The sequence below is a fragment of the Lissotriton helveticus genome, chromosome 5_1, assembly GCF_964261635.1.
Source record: "Lissotriton helveticus chromosome 5_1, aLisHel1.1, whole genome shotgun sequence".
In the NCBI taxonomy this organism is placed as follows: Eukaryota; Metazoa; Chordata; class Amphibia; order Caudata; family Salamandridae; genus Lissotriton; species Lissotriton helveticus.
In genome coordinates this window covers 1,736,110,690-1,736,128,949 of record NC_136065.1, presented here as the reverse complement: position 1 = coordinate 1,736,128,949, position 18,260 = coordinate 1,736,110,690, and the positions used below count along the sequence as shown (strand labels likewise).

Sequence of the window (18,260 nt, the reverse complement as noted above, 5' to 3'; positions counted from 1 at the left end):
CTACAGATACTTATTGCCTAAATGGACAGCCAGCTCAGTGAGATCAGTATTGAAGAGACAGGATTGCACCTTTTTGCGCCACTGGCAAGCCTGGGCGCAGCATGTAATGCTGCTCTGAAGTATTCTATGTGGAGTTTAAACATTCCTTAATGTAGTTTCTGATAGCACAAGAGTTTGAATCCGTTGAGTAAAGTTATTTTCTTGGACAAGTGTACCTCACAGATGTCTGAGCTGATATTTGGTCTCTACTCAGAGTTGATATCTGATTACTGATTCAGATTCTCGCCCAGGAATCCGCCTAGCTGTTTGGTGTAGTCCGCAATGGAGTGCTGGCCAGTACAGAACTGTAACAGTGCACTTTGGCAGATAAATCAGAAGAACCGCTGTTTAAGCAGGTTGAGTTTCAGATGGTGTATTGTCCCGAGAACTGGATGTCAGGTAGAGTTTGAGCCGGAGTTGTAATGGGACAGAGCTATTTCTCAGTGTAAAAGTGGTAAATGATATTTGAGTGTTTAAGGGGCAGGCACAATGTTCCATATATTGACTGAAGAAAGCGAGGGATATATTGGAACCTTGGAGAGAAATCTGGCCAGTTTTACAAACTGACACTTGTCCTCGAGGTATGATGAGAACTAACTGAGGGCTGCACCCCTCATCTCCAATCTAACCTTGAGAATTTCAAGTACAATGCAGAAACCTACTGGGTCAAGAAGTGCTGACTGAACCAGTAGGGTAAGGAGGGAAAAGTGACCCTTGTCTAAAATGTGTTGTGCAGCTCCAAACATTTTTAGAATAGCTCTGTCTCCTGATCTGAAGCTAAATTGTAGCTTCTCAAGAAGGTCAATTTCAACTGTGGTACCTCTGAAGTCCACCTTGATACAGTCTTCCAGGACTTTTGCAAGGATGGAAAGATTGGACATTGGAGAGAAATTCTGTAATCCTTAGGATCTGCTCCTGTGTTTATTTTATGTACAGGGAAAAACCTATCACATATGTAAGTAGTCTGGGACTGGAACTTTGACAAGAAAGAGTTTGTTAGGTTCATGCCAAGGGAGTTAACTGAGGGTTTTAGCTCTTAGAGAATTGTTGATGATGCTAGATCAATAACATGGGAGAATACTTTCATTTTGCAATGATGTTTAGCATTTTGATTGGCATGAATGTTGTTTATGGTAAAATGGATATTGTATTTATTGCCCACTACTTAAACTAATCTGATAAAATCCATTCCCTCTTTTAATGCTCTTCAATGGAATTCATGGTTGCTGGAGCTTACTGTGTCTTTAAAAATGTATCAAAGTGTTCCTTATAGTATCCTGGGTAATTTCAAGTGTGGTTCCCAAACCATTGCTGTTTGTGTGTGAATGTTATAAATGAATACAAAAGGATGGCCATCCTGGGTGAACATTTTACTGCACTGTATGTTTTAATTGTAATGAAGTGAGACAAGGACAGCTCAAATTCAAGTCCAGTTTTCTTTCTACAATCAATTGTAATATAGTTCCTTAGTGCCACTCATTCATTGATGGGAACCAGGACTATAATCATCAGAATGTAGTAAGTTTCACATTTCTAGGTCTGGAACATCGTATCCCTGAAGATATGAAGTCATGAAATAACTCTAATTTTAGAGACATTCTGGAGTGCAGGTGGCCATCCAAACAATTGAATTAATCAAGGAAAAGAGGCACAGATTCAAAGCAAATTGAAGATAATGGTAGGCAAATACAAGCAAAAGACTTCAAGGGAAACAAAAAACCCTGATCCAATGCTAAAACGTCTAACACATTGATGAACCACATCCAGTATAAACAAGCATCGGCATAGCCAATAGTTCTCGCCTTTGGGACCTTACAAGTGTATAGCCATTGCTATGGGCTTTGCCAATGTTTTTAGGATATGCTGTACAACAGTGTGGCTGCTGTGTAGCATGTTGAAAAGTTACTTACAATAAAAAGTGTTCTAAGTATTTTTGCTACCTCATATATAACCAAGAAGACATTATGTACAACTGAACAACCCTATTTAAAAAATAATTAGTATTAAAAATGTCTTCTACCTGAGGTGGTGCTGTGCTGGTGCTGAGGTGACGCTGTGATGAATCTGTGGTCGCACTACTCTGGTGCTGAGTTGGTGCCACACTGGTGGTGGTGCACTGATGTGGAAGGGGTGTTGTGCTGATGCTGAGATGGTGCTGTGTGGATGCTGGGGTGGTGCTGTGGGGATGCTGCAGTGGTGTTGAGTGAAGCCGAGGCAATATTGCGCTGATGCAAAATACTGAGCTAAAACATATGCTTTTTCAGGCTACATGGAGCCCTTTAAATTGAGAACATGACTGGGTGATTTTATTGATAGTGTAAACTTGCAGTTTACACAAGGACCTCTGCAAGAAAATCATTAGCCCGCCAAACTACTTAAAAAAACATTAAAATACGTGGCTTAAACATACAGCTCTGCAAAAGGAATATTAACTCTCTGAGCTATTTTATGATGATATAGACCTGTCTCCAGCGAGTGCACACTGATCTCTCCAGCAAATGCATTAATTACCAGAGTTATCTCACCATAATTACACTCTGAGACCTGCTGGATGCACATGGACCTCCGCAGCAAATGCCTTTACATCCAAAGCTAGTTTAAAATGGAGTCTGTTAAGTACCAAATAAGGACGCCAGAAGAGCTAGGACATCACATGTTTCCGTTGCTGGTTGGGGACAGAATATGTAGAAAAGAAAATGCACAGGTTGACTGTAATTCACACTGGTTCTAATTAAGCTGGTCTTCTGGACACATCACTGCGCTCCCAAATTATGGGTTCCTAGGGTACACTTGTTTCAGCACTGAAGAAAAATACATTTTCTTGACATTTGTGAAATCTTCACGTTCAAACCCTCCCTTAAGAGCGACATGAGCCACGGTGAACTGCCAATGCTTCTTAGGCCTGGTTGGCACCGCAGCTGTCTGCAAAATGTATTGTGAGCAATTCTTTAAATATACATTAAAAACGTATTCCTGGCCTCATGCTATCAATAGTTTTGTGTAACTTGCTTCCTTCCAAGAGAGGATGTGGCTTAACGGCTAGAGTGACTGACTTTGAAGATGGGAACAAGGTTGAGTCTCAAACATCCTGTGATTGTGGGCAAACCACTTAATCTCCCTAAGCCTAAAAATTAGTTTGTCCATCTGTAATGCAATAGGGGGCGTGTCTAGCAGCCGAGCATGGAGGACGTAAGCTAGGCTTGCTCCATCGGAAACCCCCATAAATCCTGTAAAATATCCTACATACGCGGGGCCAGAACCCCTATCCCGCACTGATATCCTGAGAAACCGCTGTAGCCTGAGTCCGGTTGAGATCGCGGGACCCAGAGGCTTTCCGCTGCAATTTGAGCGCTTGTGAGACGCCGGAGTCGGAAGAGGCCTAGACGCACGGGGAAAGCCACGGCCCAGAGTACGCCCGGAGGCGGACCGGAAGTGCCGCTGATCCGGGGTCCACAGATTCATCGCTGCCCAGAAGCGCCTCCATTTTTCGGAATCTACCACCGGAGCCAGAAGACTGACTGCGGGAAGGCACTGCACGGGGAGCGAGGCGATTGACACAGCCGGCAGCGGAGTGCCTGGTGATCGCGGAAGGGGAGATTGACGACCGACCGGAGGGGAGCTCCGGGACCGCTGACGTCGGCTACCAACAGCCAAGGGACTCCACATCCTGACGCGCTCGACCGATCACACAGGCGCAGGGGAAGGACTGCCCCTGTGGAGAGACCTAGTGGACATCGCGGTTGGCGCGCGAGGGAGACAGGACCTTGGGAGTCCGATTTCACCCAGAGGTGAGGCCTACCATACGCCTGAGGTCCCCGGCCGACAGTGAAGGGACTGACGGCCCGGAAGTGAGGGGTCGTGGGCAGGAGGTGGGGTACACAAGCTGCTGTGACCTGAATCTCCGGCGTGCAGTTCTTGTTTGGCAGAATATGCAGGGGAAGTCCCGAGCGCCAGTCCCACACTAAATACGGGATCGGGGCTGCATCTCTACCGCAGCTCACGCCAAGAAACTGTGACCACCCCTGGGAGTCTGGACTGCAAAAGAACGGCAAGAAGACACAGGCGGCCACAGGCATGTTGGTGGGGGACACCCACAACCGAAGGGCACAATTCACTGTGGGGGCGCTCTTAACCCCCTCCCCCCCCCTCCATAGGGGACTAGAAAAATCCCAGACCGGATGCCAGAAGAAGTGAAGACCTCCACACTTTCGTAGAGAGGGCCTGAGAGATACCCCTTTGAAGGTCAGATTAGCCAGTCTGGGTTAGCTGCAACAGTCCGACCACTGCAGCGACTACGGGCCCGTCCTGTGGACACTGCACACAGTGCACTGCTGGACTGCAGGGTACACCGGCTAGAGCTAACGATTGGGAGGAACAGAATACCCCGGCAGGGAACGCATACGTCAGGATCGGAGGATCTGTTGACCTCATCCAATGAGGATGTGGTTCCCCCAACAGGCGTTGCAGTGCAGGAAGCCAAACTGGACCTAATCCTGACGGAAATTAGGGCCTCTAGGGAAGCCCTTGAGGCACGAATTGACTCTATGTCAACAGGGCTGTCACTGCTGAAAGACGATCATAAGAAATTAGCCGAGAATGTCTCTGAGCACAAGTTAGCCATCGCAGACCTAATACCCCAACAGACGGAGCATTGTACGCGACTGGAAAATTTGGAGAAACAGATGCGGAGCTTGAGGGACAGAGTGGATGATGCCGAAGGGCGCTTGCGCCGCAACAACATATGCATTTTGGGGGTGCTGGAACGGAGAGAGGGGACAAACCCAACCCGCTTTGTGGAGGAATGGCTGAGCACGCCGCGGCCCTTGATAGCGCGCCTTCTCCACTTCAGAGACACAGTCCTCAGGGCCGCGAGAGAAAACGGGCCAATAAAATATGAAAATAGAACGATCTCCATATACCCGGACTTCACTCAAGCTGTGCAAAGAGCCAGGGCGTCCTTCTGGGGAGTGAAGCGTGCCCTCAGGGATCGTAATGAGAAATACGCTCTCTTCTTCCCGGCACGCCTCAGAGTCATCCATGACCGAAAAACTTAGGAGGCCTCGGAATGGATGGAGGTGAGACTCACACCTCCCCCGTCACCGCGAAATGCAGACACGGTACCGGAAATGCAGGGCTCCGCTGACCAGGACTTGTCACAAAACCGCCCAAGAACACCGGTGAAGGAAGACCCACAGAACGAACCATCCGGGGAGACGACGGGTCACGACGCGGCGATGGGTCATGGCTCTATGGCAGCGGCGCTGCTGACAACTGACGCCTTTGCGGAGCATGATGCAGCTAATGGGGCGATATCCACCAGCCCGACCAGTTCTCGAACGACGGTGTCGGAGGCGGAAGGCAGTCTGCAGTTATTTCCACACATCACGGCACAGATGGTAGCGGACATGTGAACATTGGACTGGTGGTAGCAGATTGGCAATGTAGAGACTGCAATACTTGGCTACAGCGGGGATGGGACTAGGTCCTGAGACGCCTGTTCTTGAAGGGGGCCATAAGTACGAGACTCTTAGTTGCTATCTGTTGAGAGTGTCCGGCTGGGCACACGCCCCACAGGCGCAGGCAAGATAGAGATCTGTTTATACCTATGTTGGGTGTTTTGGTTTGGTCCTCTCTGCTTTGGGGGAGGGGACCGTACAGTTGGGGTAGTTTTATTGCACGAAGCACTGGAAATATCTAACATGAGGTCAGTTTTTATGAGGTCAGAGGCATGGTCTCGGATTGAGAATACTTGGGGTAATGACGTCTCCTAATCATTACAAGGTCTGCACTTGGAACGTGAGAGGCATGGGCTCGGTACACAAGAGACACAGGGTACTGGCTCAGCTAATCAGGAGACAGATACACGTGGCGTATCTCCAAGAAACGCACCTAAGTGGGGCAGAGGGAGCAAAGCTTTTACGGAAGTGGAAGGGACAACTCTTCGCCACGACTTTTTCTGCATTTTCCCGAGGGGCGGCCATATGGGTTAGAAACACAGTTCCATTCAAACCAGTAGACACACGAGCGGATAAGGAAGGCAGATATGTGTTGACGAAGGGGATGCTCAATGGCGCTTGCATAGTGTTGGGCAGTGTATACGCCCCCAATACAGACCAATCAAAGTTTTTTACAGAAATTGGCAGGGTGTTGTCAGATTGGGTGGGACATGAATGGATAATTGGAGGCGATTGCAATGCAGTATTAGACCTAGCATTGGATAGATCACACCCACCACTTCACGGTACGGAGAGCAGAAAGCAGGCACTAGCACTAGCGCATTGGGTAGATGGCTGGGAACTGATTGACGCCTGGAGGGTACTTCACACAACCCATAGGGAATATACTTTTTAGTCTCCGCCACACAAGTTGCACACTAGAACCGATAGAATACTCTGCTCCAGGACTCTACTGGCATCGATTGTCTCAGTACAGCACATGGGTAAGACACTGTCAGATCACAACCCAGTGGAGCTGACACTGCACTGGGGGAGGCTGCCCACCCCGATCCCGACATGGAGACTATCCCCGGGCTTGTTTGAGGACCCAGTTTTTAGGTCAACGTTACTGGACGCAAGCTCCAACTACTTTACTGAGAACGAGGGCACGGCCAGCTCCAGACAGATCAAATGGGACGCCTTTAAAGTGACCATCCGTGGAGTGGCAATGGGTACGAAAGTGGGAGTTAAACACATAATACTAAAAGCACGGCACGGATGGCGCTCTCACGCAACTCCCAGAGGCCCATATACAGCATGCGGAACTATTGGAGGAATTGAGGGTGGTTGACTATGGGGAATATACCACCAGACAACACTCACAAGCTGATAGAGCAGGCACGCTATTGGCACGCCTAACGCGCAACGAACCGGCGAGCGCTCCTATAATGGAGGTGCGAGATGAAGCAGGGGTGTTAATACAGGACCAACTAGAGATCAACACAGCGTTTCAACGCTATTACTCTGTATTGTACGGTCCGCACGAGCCACTATCGGACAAGGACTTAGAGTCCTTCTTCTCTGACCTATGCATTCCCCAATTGAATACGGCACAAAATACGGAACTCTCAAAGCCCATTACCTTAATAGAAGTGAGACAGGCAATTAAGGCTCTACCTAGGAACAAGGCGCCCGGGACGGATGGATTACCAGCAGAATTTTATCTGACATACATAGACCTGCTGGCCCCCCGACTACACACACTTTACAGGGAGGCACTAGAGGGTGATTCGCTACCGGGCACGACATCGCAAGCCATGATAGTGTATCTCCTCAAACCTGGGAGAGACGCCCTACAACTGGACAACTACAGACCCCTGTCGTTGCTCAATACAGATTTTAAAATCCTTAGTAAGCTCCTAGTTACAAGACTATCCCAATGCATCCCTGACGTGATACACCCTGACCAATGCGGCTTTGTACCGGGCAGAAGCACTGCCCTGAACCTGAGGAGGCTAAGCCAGCTCATGGCACCAAGTGCCGTGGGGAAGGACACGGAGGGGTGCATATCCCTGGACTTCAGACAGGCCTTTGATTCCCTCCGATGGGACTATATGTTTGCGGCGATGGCCAGGTTTGCGATCCCACCGGAATTTATAGCTTGGGTGTCCCTACTATATCGGAGACCCACAGCACGAGTTCGCACCAATAAATGTATCTCGGGCCCATTCAAAATAGAGAAGGGCACAAGACAGGGCTGCCCGCTGTCGCCCTTATTGTTTATACTTGCACTGGAACCCCTAATGATAAAAGTGCGGACCCTTGCAGCCACTGCTGGGATCGCCAAACTTGCAACCCATCACGTCATCTCAGCGTATGCGGATGACATACTGCTGTTCTTAAATGATATCAGCAGTCCAATGCACCCATTACCGGCGGTATTTGCTGCCTTTCATGGGCTCTCGGGCCTCATGATAAACGAAACAAAATCGTATGGGTTCAGATTCCACAGAGCACTGGACGAGACACACGTCCCGTTTGAACCATACCGATTTCAGGTAGCGCCCATGACCTTCAAATACCTAGGCATGCAGATATACCGCCAACCACAAAACATGTTGGAGGGCAATCTGGGAAAGGCCCTACACGCCCTGAAGTCTCAGGTGTGCTTCTGGACCACCCTACCCTTGTCTGTGGCGGGCAGAGTCGCCATCTCCAAAATGGTGGTACTACCATGACTGCTCTATTTCTTCACAAACTTGCCTATTCTGGTGCCCGCCCCCTTTTTCAAGTCACTAAACACGATACTGACGGAACTGGTGTGGGGAACAGGCAGAAGGCGCATAAGCCTGGCAAAATTACAACTTCCTACAGATAGGGGCGGTTTGGGGGTGCCAGACCTAATCGCATATGGATATGCGTGTCAACTACAGTGGCTGGCGTACTGGCTGGCGGGTCGCAACCTCCAAGAATTACATATGACAGAAGCTGACAGACAGCGGGGGGACATACATCAGTTGTTGCTTCCGAGGGCCAGGATACCCGAATCGGCACCACCACTACTTAGACTAGCGCTCACACATTGGAAAAAGGCCGTACGTTACACGAACAGACATACATCCTATACACCCTCAATTCCATTGCTGGGTATCCCGCTGGTAACAGGCCTGTTGACGGAACGGAAGCTACGTCCTTGGTCCGCTGCTGGAGTTACGCAGGTTGGGGACTTCTTCTCGGACGGCAGACTCATGGCAAACGCAGACTTCCTCAGATTGCACCAAGCGCCGACGACATTGTTTATAATGCACGCACAAGTCACACATTATATAACCACGCACTGGGCTAGGGACGGGCTGGAACGGGACACTAATACGCTGACCACTATGCTGTACCTCATGGGAATGGGTAGCCACCTAACGAAATGGCTGTCTCATGGCATCAGAGTCAGCATAACAACTTCGCTGCAACCCCTTAGACTGCGTTGGGAGGGTGACGCGGGGAGAGTCCTACGTGATAAGGAATGGGATAGGGTGCTACAATTGCCGAAGAAAGTATCCCGTAATCCTAAATTCAAGTTCATACAGCTCATGATAGTCCACAGGGCTTACCAGACTCCTTACAGGCTGCGGAAGATGTTCCCTGACGCAGCTGGTACATGCCCTAGATGTCAACACGAGGATGCGGGATTCCTGCATATATATTTTGGGACTGCCCCAAATTAGGTGCTTACTGGGGAACGATTCACCACATCCTGAGCGAATTAGCACCGGACAGACCCTACACGTCCGCATTGTATAGCATACTGGGGATAGGCCACAAGGAGAAGAAAAGGAGTGTGGCTACTAGGTTTGTGGATTTGGCGTTGTTACTGGCGAAAAGGGCACTAGCCCTGAATTGGAAGTCGTCTAGACCGGCAGGCATAGAAAACTGGGGCAGGGAAGTGTTACGGTGGGGTAAAGCTGAAGGGCAGGGGGCGTGGCCAAGATGGCGGAGTGAGCGGACGCGTCTCGCTGCAGCTCCTGCCAACGGCCTGAATTAAGCACCGGTTCCGGCATTCTTCCTGACCATACTTACGGGTCTGAGCTGCCGGTGCCGTTCCTGCACCAGAGCGGACTGGTGATTAGCCGCGTGGGGCGCCGTGGACGGTAGCGCCAAGGAACAACGGCCCGGAGGAGTGGAGAGCCCATCCCCCCCTCCGTCCTGAAAACGAGGCCGCAGTGCAACAGACGGCGCGGCCGAGCGAAGGTGCCCTGCCGGGCCTGAGACGGGGCCCATCCGCACGCCGCTGTCCCGGGAGCGGAGCTTTCTGCGGGTGCCGCCGAGGGGACAGCCGAGGAGGTGAAACTGCCCTGGCAACAGGAGAAGCGCGTCGGCCCTGCGGACGGCGGGGGACGGCGGCGGCAGCACGCAAAGACCACGGAGGTGAGAGCGGCCCCTGCGCATGATAGGCGGGGGTTGCCGAGGCGGCCCTGGAGCAGCGTGGGGGTGTGTGGGGCGGCGAGCCTCTCGGCGGGCATTTCGGCCCGAGACCTGCTGGGCCCTGCCTATATTGCTCTGTTTGGACCCCGTGGGGGCCCCAGTCCCGGGGTATCTTCTCCCTTCCTGTGCACCGAGCGGGGCCTTCTGAGGACCGTCGTTGGGGAGGCCTGTTGAGCACGCCGGGGGCCCTCACTCGGACCTGTTTGGCCCTAGGCGCCGCCCGGGGGGCGCACGTCCTGGAACCAGCGGCCCTGACCCTTGGCGGATTAAAGCGGCACCCAGCTCCCTAAGCGGCTCGAGCTCTCTTCATCCTCAAGGGTCCTGATCCCACAGCTTGGGCTCTACGTTTGGCCTGCCGCTGGGAGCCGTGACGGGGACGGGAGAGACGTGCCACGAGCCCACGCCATACGTTGAGGAGGGGTAATTGAGAAAGGATAGCCCGCAGGGGGCCCAGCGGTTGGTGGCAAGCTCGCCGCGACTGGTGAACAGCGACCGGTCGGGGGACAGCGGCGGAGGGGGCGCCTGGGCCCTCACAACGGAGGAATGTCTTCGAGTAGGCCGCCCCGAGGCAAGACAGTGAAAGAAATGTTCGCTAAATCGCCCTCCCCTCAACTGAAGGACGCCACAGCCCTCGCACCGAAGAAGGCGGAACAGGCCCTGGAGGAAGGCGCAGAACCCATTACGAAGGCCTTCCTGGAGTCCCTCTTCGCCACCCTGAGAGACGACATCCAAACGCTTAAGACTGAGTTCTCCAGTGAGATTCGAGAGGTGCGTCGCGAAATGGACGGCATAGGCGAACGGGTGGCCGATTTGGAGACCAAGGGCGACGAGCGGGAAACGGAACTCTCAACTCAGCAACAGGAGATCATTCGCCTCCACGACCAACAGGTGGACCTGCAGCTTCATCTGGAAGACCTGGAAAACCGCTCTAGGCGGCATAACATACGCATTCGCAATGTGGCCACCTCTGACGCTACTCAAGATGTCTTTCGATATGCCAAGGAACTCTTCAACCACGTGCTGGGGAGGCCATTAGACTCACCCCTGCCGCTTGACAGGGCCCACAGGGTTGGCCCGCCCCGTGCAGCTACGGCCCCACCGCCTGACATCCTGGTGTGTGTCCAGGATTATCGCACTAAGGAGGAAATCCTTCACAAAGCGCGCCAGTCACACCCGATAGCATTTCAGGGCACGTCGCCATTGCTGTTTCAGGACTTAGTGGCGCTCACGCTCCACAAACGCCGGCTCTTCAAGCCGGTCACCTCCTTCCTACGGCAGAAGGGTATCCTGTACAGCTGGGGCCACCCCTTCTGTCTAATCTTCAGACTGGACAACAAGCAATACCAACTCCGATCGGTGGCTGAAGCTTGCTCTCTGCTTGGCATCGAGGCACCGACAGAGGACCCGGAGGCCCAGGGGCCCGTGCCGGGGACCGAGGGGAGGAGGCCACAATGAAGCCAGCAGCGACGCAGGAGACGAGTCAAGAAACCTCCGGCGACCGAAATTGCAGCGGGCCAGCGGGCCGCGGTGGACGCAGTGGCCACAGATGGTAGCTCGGGCCCCTCGGGCTGACCGCCTCAGGATATCGCCTGATTCCATTGTCTGCTCTGGCCTTCTGGCCGTTGGCGGGAGAGAGGCTCCCGGACAATCCAGTAAGACTACCTTACTTTATTTCCTTTTACTACTCTTCATCCCTGGATGAGAGACTATGACTTTCTTTTGGACACGCCATGATAGATGGCAGTTGGGGGGGAAGGGGGTGGATCCTTGGGGGTTGGGTGAGTTCATTGGGGTTGGGCGAAGGGGAGGGGGTGACTCGTAGTTCATGGTCGACGGGCGGATTGAGAAGATGAGGCAGCAGGGGTGGGAAGGGCAGCAGTGTTGGGAGGCGGGTGGGTCTGCAAGTGTGGGTTGGGGGTGCTGGCCTGATGCTAAGCTAATAGTCACTACTTCACGGGACGCCAATGGGTGACTTGGTTGTACTCACTCTCAATGTGAGAGGTTTGAACAATCCAGTGAAACGTAAGGCGGTACTCTTGCTTTTAGAGCGTTCCAAGGCTGACATCTGCCTACAGCAAGAGACACACCTCCTAGCTAGGGATTGCCATCGCCTCCATTCTAACAAATTTCCACTGCAATTTTTTTCCTCCTGCACAGAGAAAAAGGCTGGAGTGGCAATCCTGGTGGCACGCACATTCAGAGGTACGGTTTTGGGTAAGCTGGCAGAAATTAAAGGCCGGTTGCTGGTTTACAGGTTCGCGTTAGGACACCTGAACTACACGATTGGTTCGATTTATGGCCCAAATGAAGGTCAGGAAAAGTTCATACACTCCGCGCTTACAGAGGCGACTGACACGGTAGACCATCACATTTTGCTGGGGGGCGATTTGAATTTGGTCCTAGACAACTCACTGGACCGCTCCTGTCAGCGCGTTAGCCAGGTGGGGGCCTTGTCTCAGTCAGGTTTGGCTCGCTTGAGGGATCTTGGGCTTGTGGATGCATGGCGCGAGCTTCACCCTGGCGAAACAGACTACACGCACTTCTCAGCAGCGCGTAGGACCTATGCGCGTCTAGATTACCTGCTTGTCTCCACTGCGGCTCGTCCACTCGTCACCAAAGCAGAAATCGGAACGGCGTCGCTCTCTGATCACGCGCCGGTGTCGGTCACCCTGACAGGGCCGCGAGAGCCGCGTTTAGGCAGGGTGTGGAGACTCCGAGATTCCTTGCTTTATAGGAAAGACGTGGTTACTAGAATCCAGGCCGCCATAAAGGACTATCTGTCCCATAACAATAATGAAGATACGACGCTTGCAACGCAGTGGGCTGCTCTCAAGGCCGTGCTGAGAGGTGAATTTATCTCGCTCTCCTCCGCGGACAATAAAGAGCGCCAGGCCAAACGGGATGAACTCACCCAAAAGACCAGAGAGCTTGAGCAAATCCACAGAAGGACGGGTGCTCCGAGAATTTGGAGACAATTACGGACTGCCCGTCAACAACTGGCGGCTCTTGACATTGACAGGGCGGAGTATGCAGCCTTACGGCTGAAACATGCCTACTACACTGGAGGGGATAGATGTGGGCGCCTCCTGGCACACAAATTACGTACAATTGCCCAGAAGCGTGCGGTTAAGGAACTGAAGGGGCCCGATGGCTTCCCGGCGTACTTCTACAAGACCTTTTGTGCTCAACTCGCACCCCTCTTGGCCAGACTTTTTACATCATTCGCAGAAGACGGGGCGATTTCCCAGGACTTGCTCGAAGCAGCTATCGCGGTCATACCTAAACCGGACAAAGACCCGACCGACTGTGGGGCTTACCGGCCCATATCCCTTTTAAACGTCGATCTCAAACTATACACTAGTGTCCTCGCTTCTAGGTTGGGCCCCTACATGGGAGGCCTTATCCAGCCGGATCAGTCTGGCTTCATCCCCGAGCGCCAGACCTCTGATAACACCAAGCGGACCCTCCATCTCATTGAGAAGGCGTCCCGCACGCAGGGCGAATATATGATGCTAGCCATCGACGCAGAGAAGGCCTTTGATAGGGTCCATTGGCCATATCTCGAGAAGGTCCTCCTAAAAGCGGGTATGGGCCCCAAATTCCGGACCAGGGTACTTAATTGCTACAAATTTCCCTCTGCCACCGTTAGAGTCAATGGCTTGTCCTCCCCGCGTTTCCAGATCGAGAGAGGCACTAGGCAGGGGTGCCCGCTGTCCCCTCTCCTATTCGCCCTCTATATGGAGCCGCTGGCACAGCTCATCCGAACCGACCCGGGAATTAGAGGCATCGAATTCGGGGCGGATGTCCACGTCATCAATCTATACGCTGACGACGTTCTGTTGTCCCCTGCAGACCCCCGGGGCTCTCTCCCTGCCTGCATGGCCGCCCTAGAAAGGGTCGGGGCGTGTCGGGCTTCAGAGTCAACTGGACGAAATCGATGGCCCTTGACTTATCCCTTGCCGCAGACACACGCGCCACGCTGCAGGCCCGGTTCCCTCTGCGATGGGCCACGGAGACGGTTCCCTATCTGGGGATCGACCTGGCGGCCTCCCTTCAGACCATAGTGGACGTTAACTATTCTCGCCTCCGGCGGAGGGTTCGGCAGGAGCTGGGGCAGTGGAGACACTACCCGCTGTCCTGGTTGGGCAGGGTCGCGGCGCTCAAGATGACGGTCCTACCCCAGATTCTGTATGTTTTTCGCACTCTACCTCTCGCGCCCCCAACAGGGTGGATTAAGCTGGTGCAGTCGGATCTCTCCCAATTTGTCTGGAACGGTAGGAAACCGCGCCTAAAAGCCCAAATAGCGATGCTCGCGCCAGAACAAGGGGGGATCGGAATTCCGAACTTGGCCGCTTACTTCCAGGCGGCGCAACTACGCTTCTTGGCGGAGTGGGCCCAGTGGGAGTCCGGGAAGCACTGGTTATTTCAAGACCAGGCAGTAGCGGGGCGCACATTACAAGAGATCCCGTTTATACGGAAACAACATAGGCCCCGCAACCTGTACGCCTCCCACTTTACGCGAGTCCCGCTGGAGATCTGGGATCGGGTGGTCGTGGACCTCGGTCTCACACCCACCCCCTCTCCCCTCACCCCCATTCTTGATAACGCTGACTTTCAGCCGGGGCTGGACGGAAAGGCCTTCGAACGATGGAAGTCGGCCGGCTGTCGCTCCCTTTGTCAGATATATAGTCCGGAGGGGGTGGTTCCATTTCCGCAACTACGCCAGGACTTTGGCCTCCCGGAGACCGAACGACTCCGTTACTTTCAAGTTAGGCATTGGGCCCTCGGTACGACAGTAAGACCGGAGGCGGATCGGAGATTGACGAATTTCGAATACTGGCTGATCACCCGCAAATCGGACAGGCAGCTAATCTCTGACTTATATAAAATGCTCACACTCAAACACCAGCACACATACAGCGCGAGTAGAGCGCGATGGGAGAGGGAGATGGAGAGGTCCTTTACTTACAAGGAGTGGGAGGGTATATATTACAGGGCTCGACACTCGGCATACCATATGGGGCTCATGGACACTCTAACGAAGGTGGTGACCTACTGGTACTACACCCCAGAGCGTTTCTATGAAATGGATAGTACCAAGGACTCCCTGTGTTGGCGAGGCTGCAGACAACTAGGTACCCTCACACACATTCTTTGGGACTGCAGCCTGTTGCAGGAGTATTGGCGTCAAGTCCTAGACGATGTGGACAAACACTTTGACACTGAAATCCCGCGTTTTCCGTCCTACGTCATTCTAGGGCTCCCAAACGCACTGACCTACCCCCTACGCTCCCGGAGGGGGCGATTGATAGCCATCGCTTTGGGCTCAGCGCTACAGAACATTGTAACCCACTGGCGCACGACCCACGTCCCCACATATCAAGGGTGGCTCCACCGCCTGTGGCTGGTCCTGGGTATGGAAAGGCTTTCTCTGTATAAAGCTGGGGAAGGGGCGAGGTATGCGGAACTCTGGCAGCCGTTTCTAGCTCTTCTGTCCTCAGAGTTTGTGGAAGTCACCTGCCCGAGGTATCTTCGATTGTTGAGGTTGACTGACATTGCCCCAACGGAGGGGGACGCTATGCCTGCCCCCAGATCGGGACCGGGTTGAGGTTTGGCTCGCCGGAGCGAGACCATGGATCACCGGGGGGGGAGGGGGGTTGGAGGGGGGGAACAGTGGGGTTGGGGTTTGGGTTTGTTGGGGTTGGAGTTTTTGGGTGAGGGGGGGTTTGGTCATGGGATGGATGGGTGGGGGGGTCCAGGGACAGGGGATGATAGTTTTGTAGTGTGCTGGTCAAGAGCACAGTTGTGTGATGGGCGCAAGCCATATTTCAGGTCACCATCAGAGGGTGTGGGCTGACGACAGGAGTTGGAGCTGCCTTCATTATCATTGCAAATTTGTCCTTTTTTCTTTGGAACGCGGCCGGCCCGGTTGGGTTGTAGGCGGCTTGCTGTGTATAACCACAATTTCTATATACTGCATTCCCTACCCTCTGAGGCACTCGCACCCTAGCTCCACTGACCTGATTGACAAGCTCCTGTGTGTGTTGATACCTGTATCGTGTTGACTTCTTCAATAAAAACATTTATTACTAAAGCTGAAGGGCAGGAACTGCACCGGGAAGAGCGCAGGGGACTCCGTAAACATCCCCTCTCCCTAGACTGGAACCAGTTGTTAACGGAATTTGAGATGGGTCTTAAGGAGCACGATGACTAGGGGCGCAAATACACATGACAATGGAGGGAGGGTGTGGCCTGCACTGGGATGATCTGTTTGTTGGGTGGCATACATCTACTGTATGACAGTAGCCTCCCGTCTAGACCGAGATGTAGACCATACTAGAATTATATAATGTTTTGATTACATATACCAAGAGATTGAAGAGGGACTCACTACTAGATCAACATGATTGTTACAATCGAACCAATGGCTATACTGGTCTATTCTGCTGGAACTATCAGTGCTGGGGAGGGAGGGGGAGGGAAAGTTATAGAGTTGGGATGTTTCTGAAAATGGAAAAGTGGAAATGATGTTTATATGCTGTCCTGATCATCAATGCAGGGACTATGACTTGCTGACATACTGTATTTTATTATACCTGTTATGGTGAATTGATGTGCATAATAAAGATATTTAAAAAAAAAAAGTCCATCTGTAATGCAATTGGTGCTCATGTAAAGTGCTCTGATACCTTGGAGTCGAGTTTGTGCTATATAAAACTGCAAGAAAAAGTGCTTTCATAACAATGCACAAGGTACTCTTTTACATGTGAAAGTACACTCAGCCATAATGCTGTTTGTCACATTTAATTTTTAAGCGCATTGCTCCTAATTTTTACAGCATTGTCAAAGCCAATAGGACAGGCCCTTATGCGATGAACAGCAATTACAGTGAACTGGAGGAGTCCCCTAGTACAAACAGCCTAACACATGACCCTTGACAAATGCGTGACTACAGGCAGTGTTACCACCTTCCCAGCAAGGGGTTATAGCATTCATAGATGGGGAAACTACAGCATCTTGACAAAAGTACGTGAATTCTCATTTTACATACAGTGCATTATAATACTCTTATGAAACAACATTGCAGGGATGCCAATGCTGCATGCATCACAATGAAGCACTGGGAATAGTCTTTGTCACTTACCAGCCTCTGGAATTCGCTCAGACTCAAACAGTACCCACGCATTTGGCGTTTCCAAGCAATGTAAATAACAAGTGTTACTGTTACGCAATTTAATGGTAGCCCTTTTATCGACCACAGGTGACTGGAAGGCGACCACAGGCGACTGGAAGGCCAAAGCTTCCCTGGTAATCAACACGTGACCTTTCGTTCAGTGCAAATGACTGCAGTAGTCTTTACTTTACTCAGCCGTGTTGCAGCTGTACTCCTGCCTCTATATGTGCTCTGTAGCACAAATGTGTGAAGCCTTGCCTCAACTGTATGGCCATGCCTGTGCAGGCGAGGTTTAGTGGAAGGCAAATGCAGCAGGTCCAGTATACAGACCTGCCAACTAAATAAACTAAGAAAAAAATATTACTCCAATTTCAAAACGCTCAATTAGGAAACTGACAGAGAGAGGAATCATTGTAAACTAGTGCTGTTTATAATCATACCTTAGCAGATCCCCAGGATATGAGTGAACAATGGGTCTGATGAGGGAAACAAAAGAAGATCAAAACACCAAAAGATGCTGACTGTTTTAGTGAAAGTATGTGGCATAACATCAAGAGCTGCCGACTTTGGAACTGGGGAGGCGGGTTTGAGTCTCAGCATTGGCTTTCCCGTGCCTACAGAAATGCAGATACATGGCTATCTGAAATGTAAATAAAACCATTGCAGAAGGTTTATTAGCACTGAATGCCTACGGGAGGAAAAGCTGACATTTTAAACACTTCGGGTGAAACAAAATAAAAGGAGGTGACGAACACGGTCAACAGGAAGGGGTGGGAGCAAGGGCAACACGGACAACGGGTAGCGCTTGCATTCGGAGATAGGAGCAGATCACAGATATACATAAAGGGAATGAGAGCAGCAGTGAGTAAGCAAGAAACATCACAGGACCATTCAAAGCAAAAAAATTAGTGTGTCGCACAAATGATAAATACATCCAAAAGTAAGGGGACATGTAACAGGGGCAGTCACCAGGAAAGTGAAAACACTCCCAAAGGCTGGACGAATAGCAGCTTTTCACCAATAAAAAGAAAGCAATTTAGAAAGGCACATGAAACAACCAATGGAAAGTGGTGGGCGTGGTCTAAGCCCACACAGGTATAACATCATGTCTCGTAGAGAAGAGCATGCGCTCT

The 18,260-nt window shown here is 51.8% G+C and overlaps 1 protein-coding gene across 4 annotated transcripts in view; it reads right to left on the bottom strand.

Annotated features, from left to right (window-relative positions):
* Positions 1-18,260, bottom strand: part of ARHGAP27 (Rho GTPase activating protein 27) — a 627,637-nt gene that overhangs the window by 417,238 nt on the left and 192,139 nt on the right. The gene's annotated exons all lie outside the window — the stretch shown is intronic.